Genomic DNA, 12,919 nt, shown 5'->3' with positions numbered 1-12,919 from the left:
GAATAATTTGAGACATCCTGGCCTGTAATGTATACCTAGTCAAAACAAAGGGGGGTTTGTGTCATCCTGAGATTTTACAGATGTGAGTTCCTTTGTTTTTAAATGTTCTGTTAATCAGGAGAAAGGGGGTTGGTATGTTATGGCTATAGCCCACACAATTCATGTCAAATTTAATATTAACTAAAATTTAATATCAAATCATGTGGTATATCTGTAGTTTTATTTAATGTTACTCACAGATACCCTGACCTAATCCCCCCTTCCAATTTTAAATAGATGTAGGACACATATATTTGAATTGGCTTAAAGTCAGTGGTACTTGGTGAGTGTATTGACAGTATGCATCATAGACCGCCTTCTATGAAGAGAGTCCGTTATTTTTGAGCACTTATGCTCATTTGCTATGCATCTTTAAACCACAATATGTCTTTAGTGCATTTGGGGATATGATACTTCATTCTCCTTCTATGACTTGTAGTTGGGACCTAGGGTGGCACACTCTCAACTGATTAATATGGACCCATTTGTCCATAAAAGGTCTCATTTTTAGGGATCCTTATTTTATAGGCAACTGGAGATATTTTGTCAGTAACGACAAAAGGACCCTTCCATGATGGAAGAAATTTCTTCTCCTTAACCTGATCTCTTCCAAAGTTATAAAGATAAACTTTATCATTTATTTCATATTCCTTTTTGGATGTTTTGAGATCATAATAGGTTTAGTGGCAGTTGCAACCTTCTCTAAGTTACTTTGAGCAAATGCAAAGGCATATTTCAAGTGCTTCCTTAAGTTCTCCACATATTGATGTGTATTGGCAGCATTTATCAAGCTTTGGTCTGATGTACGGTACAGTAGATGTTGAGGTAGAACCATTATTCTACCAGTCATCAATTCAAAAGGTGACATCTTAGTAGCACTACTTGGAGTTGCATGCCATTAGGACTAGAGGAAACTTTGCATCCCAGTCTTTAACCGTTTCATTTACAAACGTTTTGAGGATTTTCACAATTTGTTTATAACACTCTACACCACCACTTGAGGCAGCTCTATATGCAATATGGAGCGTTCTTTTCACCCCTAGTTTTTTCCACATTTTGGTCATCACTTCACTAGTGAAGTGGGTTCCCTGATCGGATTCGATTAGCTGGGGTAAACCAAATCTGAAAAACACATGGTTGATGAGCAATGCTGGGCATGTTTCAGCACTATTGTTAGTTGCACTGATGCACTCTACCCATATAGTGAATAGGCATGTCACTGTTAACATGTATTTGTTACCTCTTGATGACCTCGTTACTGGATCAATAAAATCAATTTGTATATCTGACCATGGCATTACCATCCCCCTTTTCTGCAATGGCGCTCTATGGGTTGGCACAGTGGGTTGGAACTGTGGACAGATTAAACAACCTTTTGAACATCCTTCAACATATGCGGCCAGAAGGCGTAGTCACGTAATATTTCATACGTTAATTTGGCACCACAATGGTCAGATGTGGGAGCATCATGGGCATGTTGAAGCATGAGACCTCTGAACTTGGTGGGTACCAGCCATTGCTGGATGCCAGTGTTGGATTTCATTAGGATTCTAAGATCTTCCTTGCCAATACTGTCCTCTTTTGAGATGGGGTTGCTTTCAGGATCTTCTATGTGTTTATAGGAGATGCCTACAATGGGGTCTTCCTTTTGACTAGTGATCAGGTCTTCAATAGGAGAATCCTGACTCCATTGTACCAGGTTAGGCTCACTCTGTTGTTTAGCCTGGTTTCTAGTAATGGCTCCTACCTGAATTGCACCCATTAAGTGGTTAATATTGAGGAGCTCTCCATTTATGGCTGCTTTTTTAGCTAATGAATCCGCAAGATCATTGCCTTCCTTATCAGGACCTAGAAGCTAGGAATGACCAGTGTATAGTTAACCCATTGGTCATCATTAGATTATCAATCTCGTGGAACAACTTGCCATGTTTGACTGGTTTGTTGTTAGTTTTCTGCATGCCATTTCTTTTCCAAGTTGGCAGGTATTCAACAAAACTGTCACGCACATAATTTTAGTCAGTAATGATCACAAATTCATTTAATACCTTGTTCAATAGCCATTTCAATGGTTTTTAGAACAGCAGTGAGTTCTGCAACTTGACTGGATCTTGGTCCAATGTTGAAACCTACAGAAATATCTGGGAATCCATTTGCCAAAGTTATACCAATGCCGGTGACTAATATGCGCTCATTTTCAATAGTGGCCTGGTAAGAACAACCATCAACACTGGTCCTCATATATTTTATATGTTGAAAGCAATTGTTCCTCCAGGAAATCATCTTCTAATAATTCTTCCCCATGATCCTTAGCAGTACAGGTGTGGAGCTCAGCAAGCCCCTGTGCAACTGGATTCTTTTTGTTTTGCTTGTAGCAAATTTCTAAAGGCCAGCCTTGTAAGGAAAGAGTCCACGCTGTTATGCGGCAATTAGACAAATTTCCATCTCTTATTTTCTCACTTTGCAGATATAGCAAAGGCTGGTGGGCCGTTTCTACAATAATTTTCTCGCCCTGTATATAGCTGTGGAAATTTTGTAGAGCCCATACAGTAGATAAGAGGGATTTTTTGCAATCGCTAAATTTTATTTCTACTGGGGATAAAGTTTTGCTCGCATAAGCAATGACTTTTCTTAAATTATCATGCTTTTGGTATAAAACAGCACTCATGCTTATATCTGTGTAACCTGTTTCTAAGTAGAAAGGTTTACCTCCTTCAGGGTAGGCTAAGCAAGGTGCTTGAGTGATTTTTCTCTTCAGTTCCTTGCTAGCGGTCTCTTGAGTCTCTCTCCAGTGCTATTTCACATCCTTCTTTAGAAGAAATAGCAGTGGTTTCGCTAATTCTGTATAATTATCAATAAATTTGCGAGAATAATTCGTCATACCCAGGAATAATCTCAATTCCTTTAAGTTAGTTGGGTTCTTAGAATTTATTATAGCTTCCACCTTTTTCCTGTGAGGATTTAACCCTTCAGAAGTAACTTCAAGTCCTAAGAAGTTTACACAAGAGCGGCACGATTTAGCTTTTTGTAGGGATAATTTGACACCTGCCCTTTTAAGTTGGATGAGGACATATTTAAGTTCTGCGATGTGTTTTTCAAAGTCTGTGCTTTTGATTAAAACATCATCAACATAAGATAAAGTCCCCCTTTCCAGAGCATCAGGCATAGCCTTATGCACGAATACTGCAAATTCATGTCCTGAATTTATGTATCCAAACGGGAGTCTCTAGAATACATACTGGACCTTTTGGAACGAGAACGCAAGCTTATACTGGTCCTCCTCATGTACCTTTATGGTCCAATATCCCTATGCACAATCAATGGCAGTGAATATTTTAGATCCCTGCATCTGTGCTAGGCACTGGTCAATGTATGGCACAGGCCAGCCAGACATGTACACTTGTTTGTTTAGCTGTCTTAAGTCAGCACACAAACACCATTGTCCATTGGGCTTAAGAACACCTAGAATAGGATTGTTATAAGAGCTATGCACCTGTCTGATAATACTTCTTTCTTCCAATTTCCTTATGATTTCTGCGAGAGAATCATATGAGGCTAAAGGAAGTCTGTATTGTTTAACAAAGACAGTTCGTGCATTGGGATCTGTTTGGATTCTTGCAATGTGCAAGTCTGTAGTCCTACAGTCACAAGAATCTCTAGCAAAAATATCCTTGTACTCCATCAGGAGCTCCCGTAGCTGTTAGCGTTCATCATCACTGGAACAGCCATTAGCTAAGGAGATTTGCTCTTCAACTATTTGCTGAAATCCTGGAAAGATTTCAGGCTGTCCTATCTCATAGGCTTCTTCCAACCTAGAGGTGAGATCCCCTTGATTATAATTTACATTGCCCCCATGACTCTGGGTATTGGGGTATTCTTGATCAAATACTAGAGAGGCTATTTCAATTTTACAGATGCCTTCCTCTGAGCTGAAGGGATAAATAGACTGAATTGTAAATAGTCCCTCCGGCATAGATGTAAAGGATTGTTCTATTAATTGTTCTTTAGTTAAGTATCCTTCAGGTATTAGCCCAATTACATTATTCTGGAATCCAAAAGTGTAATAACTTGATTCCAGCGCATATCCTCTATGGTATTTCCCTTGCATAAGGTGATATCCTGTGGGGTCATGTTATGCACAATAACATGTATTGGAATACTTCCAATATTTACCATAGGAGTATGGGTCATAGTTATACCCAGATTTTGCATTCTATTCGAGATGCATATTAGTGTTTCAGAAGTTTTTAATTTCTGACCTATTTTTACCTGTAAGGATAAGAGGAATTTATCAGCCCCAGCAGGGATTACAACATCATTAGACACCTGCATATTTACAGCATATAGCAATTGCTGGTTTGATTTCAGGGCAGCATTTTCATCCTGAAATACTTCAGGGTCCCCCTTTTATCTGCTCCAGAGGCAAGAGTTAATCAAATCTATTTGTATGGCATATTTATGTAAGAGATCGTTGCCAATATATATTTGATTATGGGGATTATTTAAAACTAAAAACGGGTGCTTTGCTGATTTATTACCTATGGAGATAGATAATAAGCATTTAGCTGTAATTTTATAGCTTTCAAACCTGTCATCCAGGCCATGAACACAGTGGTCTTGGGGATAAAAATATTTAATCACCTTAGGTTCAGTGATCTGCGCTAATAAGCCTTCACTTATATAGATAGCTTCCTGTTTTAAGCTCAATTTGGCATACTTTTTTTTTTACCCAGGTCATGCACTTGCATAGGGATAAATAGATCATCCTTAAAGGGACACTGAACCCACATTTTTTTCTTTTGTGATTCAGATAGAGCATGAAATTTCAAGCAACTTTCTAATTTACTCCCATTATCAAATTTTCTTTATTCTCTTGGTATCTTTATTTGAAATGCAAGAATGTAAGTTTAGATGCCGGCCCATTTTTGGTGAACAACCTGGGTTGTCCTTGCTGATTGGTGGATAAATTCATCCACCAATAAAAAAATTGCTGTCCAGAGTTCTGAACTAAGAAAAAAGCTTAGATACCTTCTTTTTCAAATAAAGATAGCAAGAGAATGAAAAAAATGATAATAGGAGTAAATTAGAAAGTTGCTTAAAATTGCATTCTCTATCTGAATCACGAAAGAAAAAATGTGGGTTCAGTGTCCCTTTAACTCTCGCAATTTCTGTGAGGAATCGTGAATGTACTCCCCCTTTAGGGGATTTAGGACCCCCCTTGTGGAGGTATATGGTTAATACATCGTTGTCTAAGGAAATATTTGCTATCTTTCCAGGCGAAATTTTAAAAATATTACCATCAGAGCCACTTAAAGGAATCTGATCATCTATTTGTAGGATAGTGATTTCAGGTATAGAGTCATTCCTGAAATGAATCTCCACAGCATCTGGCTTCTCTTCCACCACGTGACAGTTATGTCAGGTGCGAGATATACCGGACCGCTCATAATTAATAGGCCTTTTTACTTGTGACCAAATGACATTATTTATGCAATCAATTATGGTGCTTAATCATTTCAGGAGATCACTACCAATAATTAAACGATCAGTGGGCAGATCCACTATAATGACAGGGTTTCTTATTACCTGTTCCCCAGTTTCAATTTTAACCATGCAGTACCATAGACTTTTAGAGAGTCACCCCCGTTCATCTAAAAGTGAGCCATCAAATTCTTTTAGTTTAGGCTGGTGGGGTGTTAGCTTATTTAGATGTGTGTAGTACCTGTGGGATAAAATAGTTGCCTGAGATCCAGTATCAATTAATCCCATGATAGGGTTGGAGACTGAATCCTCCACATAATATCTCCCTGCAGTTTCTACCATTTCACACATAAAATTGGCATGATTACACATCTGTGGGCTTCGCCACGAGTTACCTGAATCCGCCATGTTACCTGATGCAGAAGAACTCTCATTCTTACCGGTCCCCTCCTCTATAATAGGACTGACAGGGTTCCTGTGTATGGAATCTGTGGAAATAAGGTTAAGAGAATACTGCAAAGGAAGAGATTTGTTAGAGCTTCTAGGCTGAGGTTGCTCGTCATCACAGCTAAATCGTCCGTTTCCGGTCTGTAGGGAGAGAACATGATTAGTACCATTATTGACATTTATCATTTTATTTGGTATATATCTCCCCCCTCTTTAAGCTAATACTGCAGTATTTATGACTGTGCCTGTGGCCCACTGCTGGCCACTGGCTGTACCCCTAAAAAAGGATTATTAGGGTTCTGAGCCATCAAAACTTGACTCATATTAGTAAACAGTGTACATAATTGACTTACTTGCCTACTGAGAGGGCCCACTTGAATGGACAGCTATCTTTACCCATGGACCGATTTTTTGATGTCCCATGGTGCTGATTCCTGGATCCTTGGGATTCCTCAGAATCATAGCTATTGATCCTATTTTGACGTGGTTGTCTTTGGGGTTCAACTTGTTCAGCGTTAGTATCTTGGGGAGCACTATTTACTTGGGGTGTCTGGTTACCCTGAGAGTATTTTCGCCCCTTTTGGTATTTATTTTTACGGGGGTACTGATTACCTTGTGGGTGTTCATCTCTTTGGGGATAATTATTTATCTGGGTATGCCCCCCATTTTGAGTATATTCTTTCTGCACCTCAGCCCTTGATGGGGGAGGGGCAGAGTTAAAACTTTGTTGGGAAGGCCTGTTTTCTTGGGCCACTTCCGCATACGTTTTCTTTTTAGACTCAAAGTTTAGACGGCTAGGTGACGCCCTAGTTTCTGCCACAATTTTGGGGCTGGGCCTTGGTTCCTTTTTAACCCCCTGTTCACCGGACTGCTGAATAGAGAATAACTTTGTACTCTTTGATCAGCCAGTCCGAAGAGCATCGGGCAATGCTTTGTAAAATAAATTTACAAATTATGAGCTTTCAAATATGGGGTAGTCTTCAGCCATACTGTACGCACTTTTCAGTACAGAAAGGAATTCTATAGGGCTTTCATTCACGCCACACTGTATACAGCTATTTTCGCAGTGGTTTTAGTGCAATATTTCCTGAATTCTTCTCTGCACTGATTTTTCTTTTCATTCCAGGAATGAATATTCATATCCTTGAGTGAATTAAATAATTTGTGATGTTTACCCTCAAATACCCCGGGCAAAAATTACATTTTTGACTGCTCACTAGTTACATTCATGATGGATAAAGCATTTTCATAGTTCACTAAGTGGTCAATTATAGAAGTGGTTCCGTTTTTGGAAAATTTAGGTAAGTAATTATTTTAGGGGTGTCATATACCTTATTAGACGTATCTTGGGCTTTCCTAGGGACCTTATTTTTGGGGCTTGAGCACCCCCTATCTGCCCTATATTTACTATGGGGAGACCCCCTATGTACATTAGTACTATGTGGGCTATTTGGGTAGCTGGCTCCACCTTCTGACTCACGACTAGAGCTTGACTCACGACTCAGACTCGCCAGAAACAGCAGTTATGAAGCAGCTCTGAGCAGGCAGACAGACATCGCCGGAAATCAACCCGATCGAGTATGATTGGGTTGATTGACACCCCCCTGCTGGCGGCCCATTGGCCGCGAGTCTGCAGGGGGCGGCGTTGCACCAGCAGCTCTTGTCTATTTAACAAGGTCTGCCAGACCTTGTTAAATAGAGGCCCACATCTGAGGTTGTGATGGGAAATCACTGAGTGCTTGCTCGCTTCCGGTGATTGACAGTCCCAGGGGTAGGCATTACACACTCACTTGAGCATGTAATGATACATACGGGTAGCGGATCCTGTTTGTCCGCTGCCCGTATGTTGCGAAGGCGAGCAGACAACTTATCGAATTAAGAAGCTTGATCACTCAACCTTTAATACATGGCGATTGCACCCATAAATATGATCAGATCAAATTGTCTATGGACAGGCTACATGTAAATGTTTAGCGTCTTATTCTGAGAAAAAAATTAGCAACAGATGTTTTTCTTTTTATAAAAGCCAGTAAAGTGATAAATATATAATTAATTATTTGATATTTGATTTATTTTTATTTTTTTAATATACACTAAATGTAGCATTTGTCTTATGCCCTTTTTTTTCTCATATGTTAAACAGTTCTCACCAAGTGCCCAGAAAATTCTGTAAAAATTGACAAGTGCTAGTAGATGTCACAACAAGGAAAATCTTCCATACATTATGGCTGACAAAAGCCTTTTCTTTCATGATTCAGATAGAGCATGCAATTTTAAGCAACTTTCTAATTTTCTCTTATCAATTTTTCTTCGTTCTCTTGCTATCTTTATTTGAAAAAGGCATCTAAGCTAAGGCGTCAGACAATTTTTGTTTCAGACCCTGGACAGCAATTGTTTATTGGTGGGTGTTTATTGGTGGGTTTATTTAGCCACCAATCAGCAAGCACAACCCAGGTTGCAAACCAAAAATGGGCCTAAACTTACATAGCAGGAGAATGAAGAAAAATTGATAATAGGAGTAAATTAGAAAGTTGCTTAAAATTGCCTGCTCTATCTAAAACACAAATGAACCCAATTTTTTTCTGTGTATCTTTAAGGAAACTAGAGTTTCAATCCTTAAAGGGATGTTCTACCCATATGCTAAATTACTTGAAAGTATATAAAATTTGTAAAGAGCTGACTAGAACATTTTACATGAATATCTCTATATAAAAAAATGAATTTTTTTTTACCTCAGAATTTCTTCATTTCACCAGACTAAGGGCTTGTTGAGCAGTGACCCTTCAGCTACTCTTTTACTGCCATCTGCATGGTAAAAACAAAACAACAATCGGCACCATAAGTGCAATCACACTTTAGACCTGATTCTCTAAAGCTCTCTGGTCTTAGATTCTATAAATTCACTCTTCAGTATTACGAGGTCTCTTATTTTAAAGGCAATTTTTTCTTGAATCTAATTAAACGGCAAGTAAAGTCAAAATTAAAGTTTCATGTTTCAGATAAAGCATATAATTAAAAAAACAACTTTCCAATATAATTCCATTATCAAAACATGCATATTATTTTTATGTGCACACTTTCTGAGCCTCCAGCTCATACTGAGCATGTGCAAAAGTTTACATTATATATGTATATGCATTTTGTGATTGGCTGATAGAAGTCACATGATACACGGGAGAGAAAATTAGATTAATTTTGAAATTTGCCAGAAAAGATCTACTGCTCATTTCAAATTATTGCATTATTCAATTCTACTCTTTTTAGTGGTTCTTTAAGGGGAGCTCAGTCATATTCTTTATGTGATGGAGAGGCACTTACTTTACAATACAGGGCTTACTAAAATAAGCTAATTATTTCTCTCCATGCCAGCACATTTTTGAGAATAGAGCCCTTTGCGCTACTATGATCTCATGGGAGTTCCCACTATTTTTACGAGATTTTGTCATAAATGTCCTTAAATTGAGTAGGAATAGTAGGAAGAAGAAAACTGACACATATGTATTTTCATTTAAATAGAGTGTACTTTACAATATTTCATGCAAAGATACTGCTCTTTGTTATATGGACAACAGGCAATTTTTGATTGCAGTTTCCCTTTAAAGGGACATGAAACCCCAAATTTTTCTTTCATGTTTCAGATAGCGCATGTCATTTTAAACAACTTTCTAATTTACTTCTGTTATCTCTCACTCGATTGGTTGCATAAGAGGGCCCTTGGGCAATTTCAGCAAGTTATGCTGCATCACTAGTGGTGATTGTGGGTGGACAGGTTCTCAGCTTGAGAACTTGTCTGTCTGCACCTTGATAAATTCTCTTATATGATTTTGCTGCCTGTGAACAGCAACACTGATAAGCCACCTCAAAGGGTCAGTGTACTTTGGTTTTTTTTCTCCCCTATAAATTCTGCTCAGCCCATTTGATTTGATTGTAGTTTCAAATAAGATAAATAGCTATTCCATATGCAAACATATACTTAAAGGTATAATCTCCAAGATATTTTAAACTCTGCAGCTGGTATAGCAAGTACTTGGAAACACACTGTGCAGTACACTTTCCCTTTTAAAGAATGCATATTTAAGAATATATATATATATATATATATATATATATATATATATATATATACACAGGTGGCCCTCGTTTTACAACGGTTCAATTTACACCGTTTCAGAATAACAACCTTTTTCCAGTCATGTAACTGCTATTGAAAAGCATTGAGAAGCAGTGCATTTATTAAAATATCCAATAGGTGGAGCTGTCCACTTGTGTTGCAGCAAAGCCAAGCAAGCTGAAATTTATCAGTTTAACCAGACCTGAGCTATCGAGCAAATTTCAAAGGAACAAGATCTTCCTGTCTATAAATCAGTCCAGATTGGAATGCATAGAAAGAACTGTTTGCAAGAAAAATGCAAGTGAAGTCTGTGTTCTGTGATTATTTTATTAGGTTTATAATGCTGTTTAGCAAATGTTTTTGTTCATTTAACTTAGTTTAATTATATATTCTGTGTTGTGTGATTATTTTATTAGGTTTATAATGCTGTTTAGCATTTAAAGTCTTCATTTCAAAGCTTTAAAAATAATATATTAGGTGTTACTTATGACAATTTTGAGAGGGGCCTGGAACCTATCTCCCTCACTTCCCATTGACTTACATTATAAACTGGGTTTCTATTTACAACGGTTTTGATTTACAACCATTCCTTCTGGAACCTAACCACGGCGTAAACTGAGGGCTACCTGTATATGTCTGTGTATGTATATATATATATATATATATATATATATATATAGCAATTCATGTTCTATCCTCTTTTGGTGGTGTGGAACAAACATATGCACATTTCAAGGTTATTTTTGAGCATAAGCACACAAAATAATTAACGTGTATATTTGTATATTACATGTTACATATTTATTCGTTCAACATTTTATGGGCGGTTACTTTTTCAGTTTTATGGCCATTAAAGTATATATTGAACTGTTTGTTATGTTCCATTGATTAAAGCTAGCTGTATTAAGCTTTAGCTGAATAAAAGATATATTTTTAGACACTGGATATATAAATCACTGTGAATCTAAATGTTAAGAAAAACATGATTAAACATAGTGAGTAAAGGATTAATCATACTCTGGGGATTAGTGTGATACCACTGTGCATTTATGAGCCAGAATTAAAGGTCACTTGACAGATATTTGCAGACTTTCATCATGTGATATATGGTTTATTTTTGCCTGGAGTTCTAAGGGAACATTACTTTGGTGAATCATTTCATATTTTAACTGGATAAGGTGTTTTTTTCTTCTCATTTCAGTGGTTTATGTTTTATGATAAAATCTTTGGCAGTAAGACTGGCTCTTACTAGCATTAGTCACACGGATTATAGTAAAAAATTTCAATGTATAATCACTTTGACCTGTAAGCTTTTTTGCAAACCCTTTTTGGCACACTTAACATATATAAGGATTTCAAAGCATGTTAAGCATATTAAAGTGATGGTAAACGTTTATTGTTTTGTCTTAACAGATTTGGAATGTTAGTAATATTTTTAGATGGACTTTAATTGATCAGTTGTAATGAAGATAGGCTTTAACTTATTTTTTTATTTTTTTAGAACAATTTTTTATTAGAGTTACAAAGTAAAATAACATACAGAATTCGCCCATTTACATCAGTTACAAGAGGGCATGATATACATTGCTTTCATATGAAGGATTACCAAATATGACAAAATAAATGTTGTAGCTTCACATGATACAACGTATCTTAGTCAACAATTAGGAAGTTATACATCATGTCCTAATTATATGGGGTAGAAGGGTTTGGGCAAAAGGAAATTGAACTCTATTTTATATTATATTAAATGCGATATAATCTCCACATCTATAGGGAGGATACTTAGTAACTTTCTATTCCAGTAACGAGAAGATGTGGAGAGTTTATTTCTGTAACGGCCACACCTAGGCCCTAGTATATAAGGGAGAGAAAGAAAAACAGCGGGCAAGAGCCGCTCAATTTATGGGGGGAAAAGAGAAGGGGGGGGAGGGCGTTAGATACACAGCCTAGTTGATATTTTAAGGTTATTGACATTGAAATCCAGCCCTACATTCAATGGAGAAGCAAAATTAATCTATATAGTGATGGGGCAGGAGATGTGGGAATGCTAGAGTTTCTACAATTAACCAATTAATACCAGAGCTAATAACATAAAACTGATGAATTTTATTGGTGTAGGTATATATAGAGGGGATAGACCTGTTCTAATAAAACTGTGTAGGAGACTCAAATGTGAGGGAGAGTGAGTGTCAGATATATCTGTCGTCATTGATATATATAAATAAATGCTATTCTCCCCTACTTTGGGTAACTATAAACAGTACTCGGAGTCCAGTTAAGTGAGTTAAGGGTAATCTTGAGCGTTTTCTTAAACATTGGTGCAATAAATACACATATGGAGCATAAGATCTGTGGTGGGTAGGATCTGTGAGACGAAACTGTAATAAAACAATTTACAAACATAAACTTACTTCAATTAGAGAACTTACTGCACTTGTTATAAAATGAAGTTTGAAAAGAAACAGCAGGAGTGTTGGGTTCAATACAGTAATGAGAGAATGTTCTCTGTTTCTAAATTTAAAGCGTCAGTGGGCTAACATATTTAGCAAATTGAGAACTAGAATAAGGACGCCACTAGAGTCTCACAAATGTTGGAGTCGAGCACTGGAGGCTGATATAATTTCAGTACACGTCCTGTTAATATGGTCTTCCCTTTCTATCCCACTCCAGACCGTTGGTGACCTGGTGAATATAGTTATATTTCATGTTTATGATCTCCGTAAAGTAAGAGCAATAAACAGTAAAGATAATATGTAGAAGTATACCTGGAGCTGAACTATGCACTCATATGGAGTATTATCGATCATGTGAAGGCACAGTGTACTCATATACAGATACTAA

General features: G+C 37.2%; 1 protein-coding gene across 1 annotated transcript in view; it reads left to right on the top strand.

The window, feature by feature from the left end:
- Window positions 1-12,919, top strand: part of GPR153 (G protein-coupled receptor 153) — a 258,601-nt gene that overhangs the window by 86,262 nt on the left and 159,420 nt on the right. The window lies entirely within an intron of this gene.

Source organism: Bombina bombina, chromosome 8 (genome assembly GCF_027579735.1).
Source record: "Bombina bombina isolate aBomBom1 chromosome 8, aBomBom1.pri, whole genome shotgun sequence".
In the NCBI taxonomy this organism is placed as follows: domain Eukaryota; kingdom Metazoa; phylum Chordata; class Amphibia; order Anura; family Bombinatoridae; genus Bombina; species Bombina bombina.
Note: the sequence above shows the minus strand (reverse complement) of the source record. Positions and strands in the feature narration are given on the sequence as shown.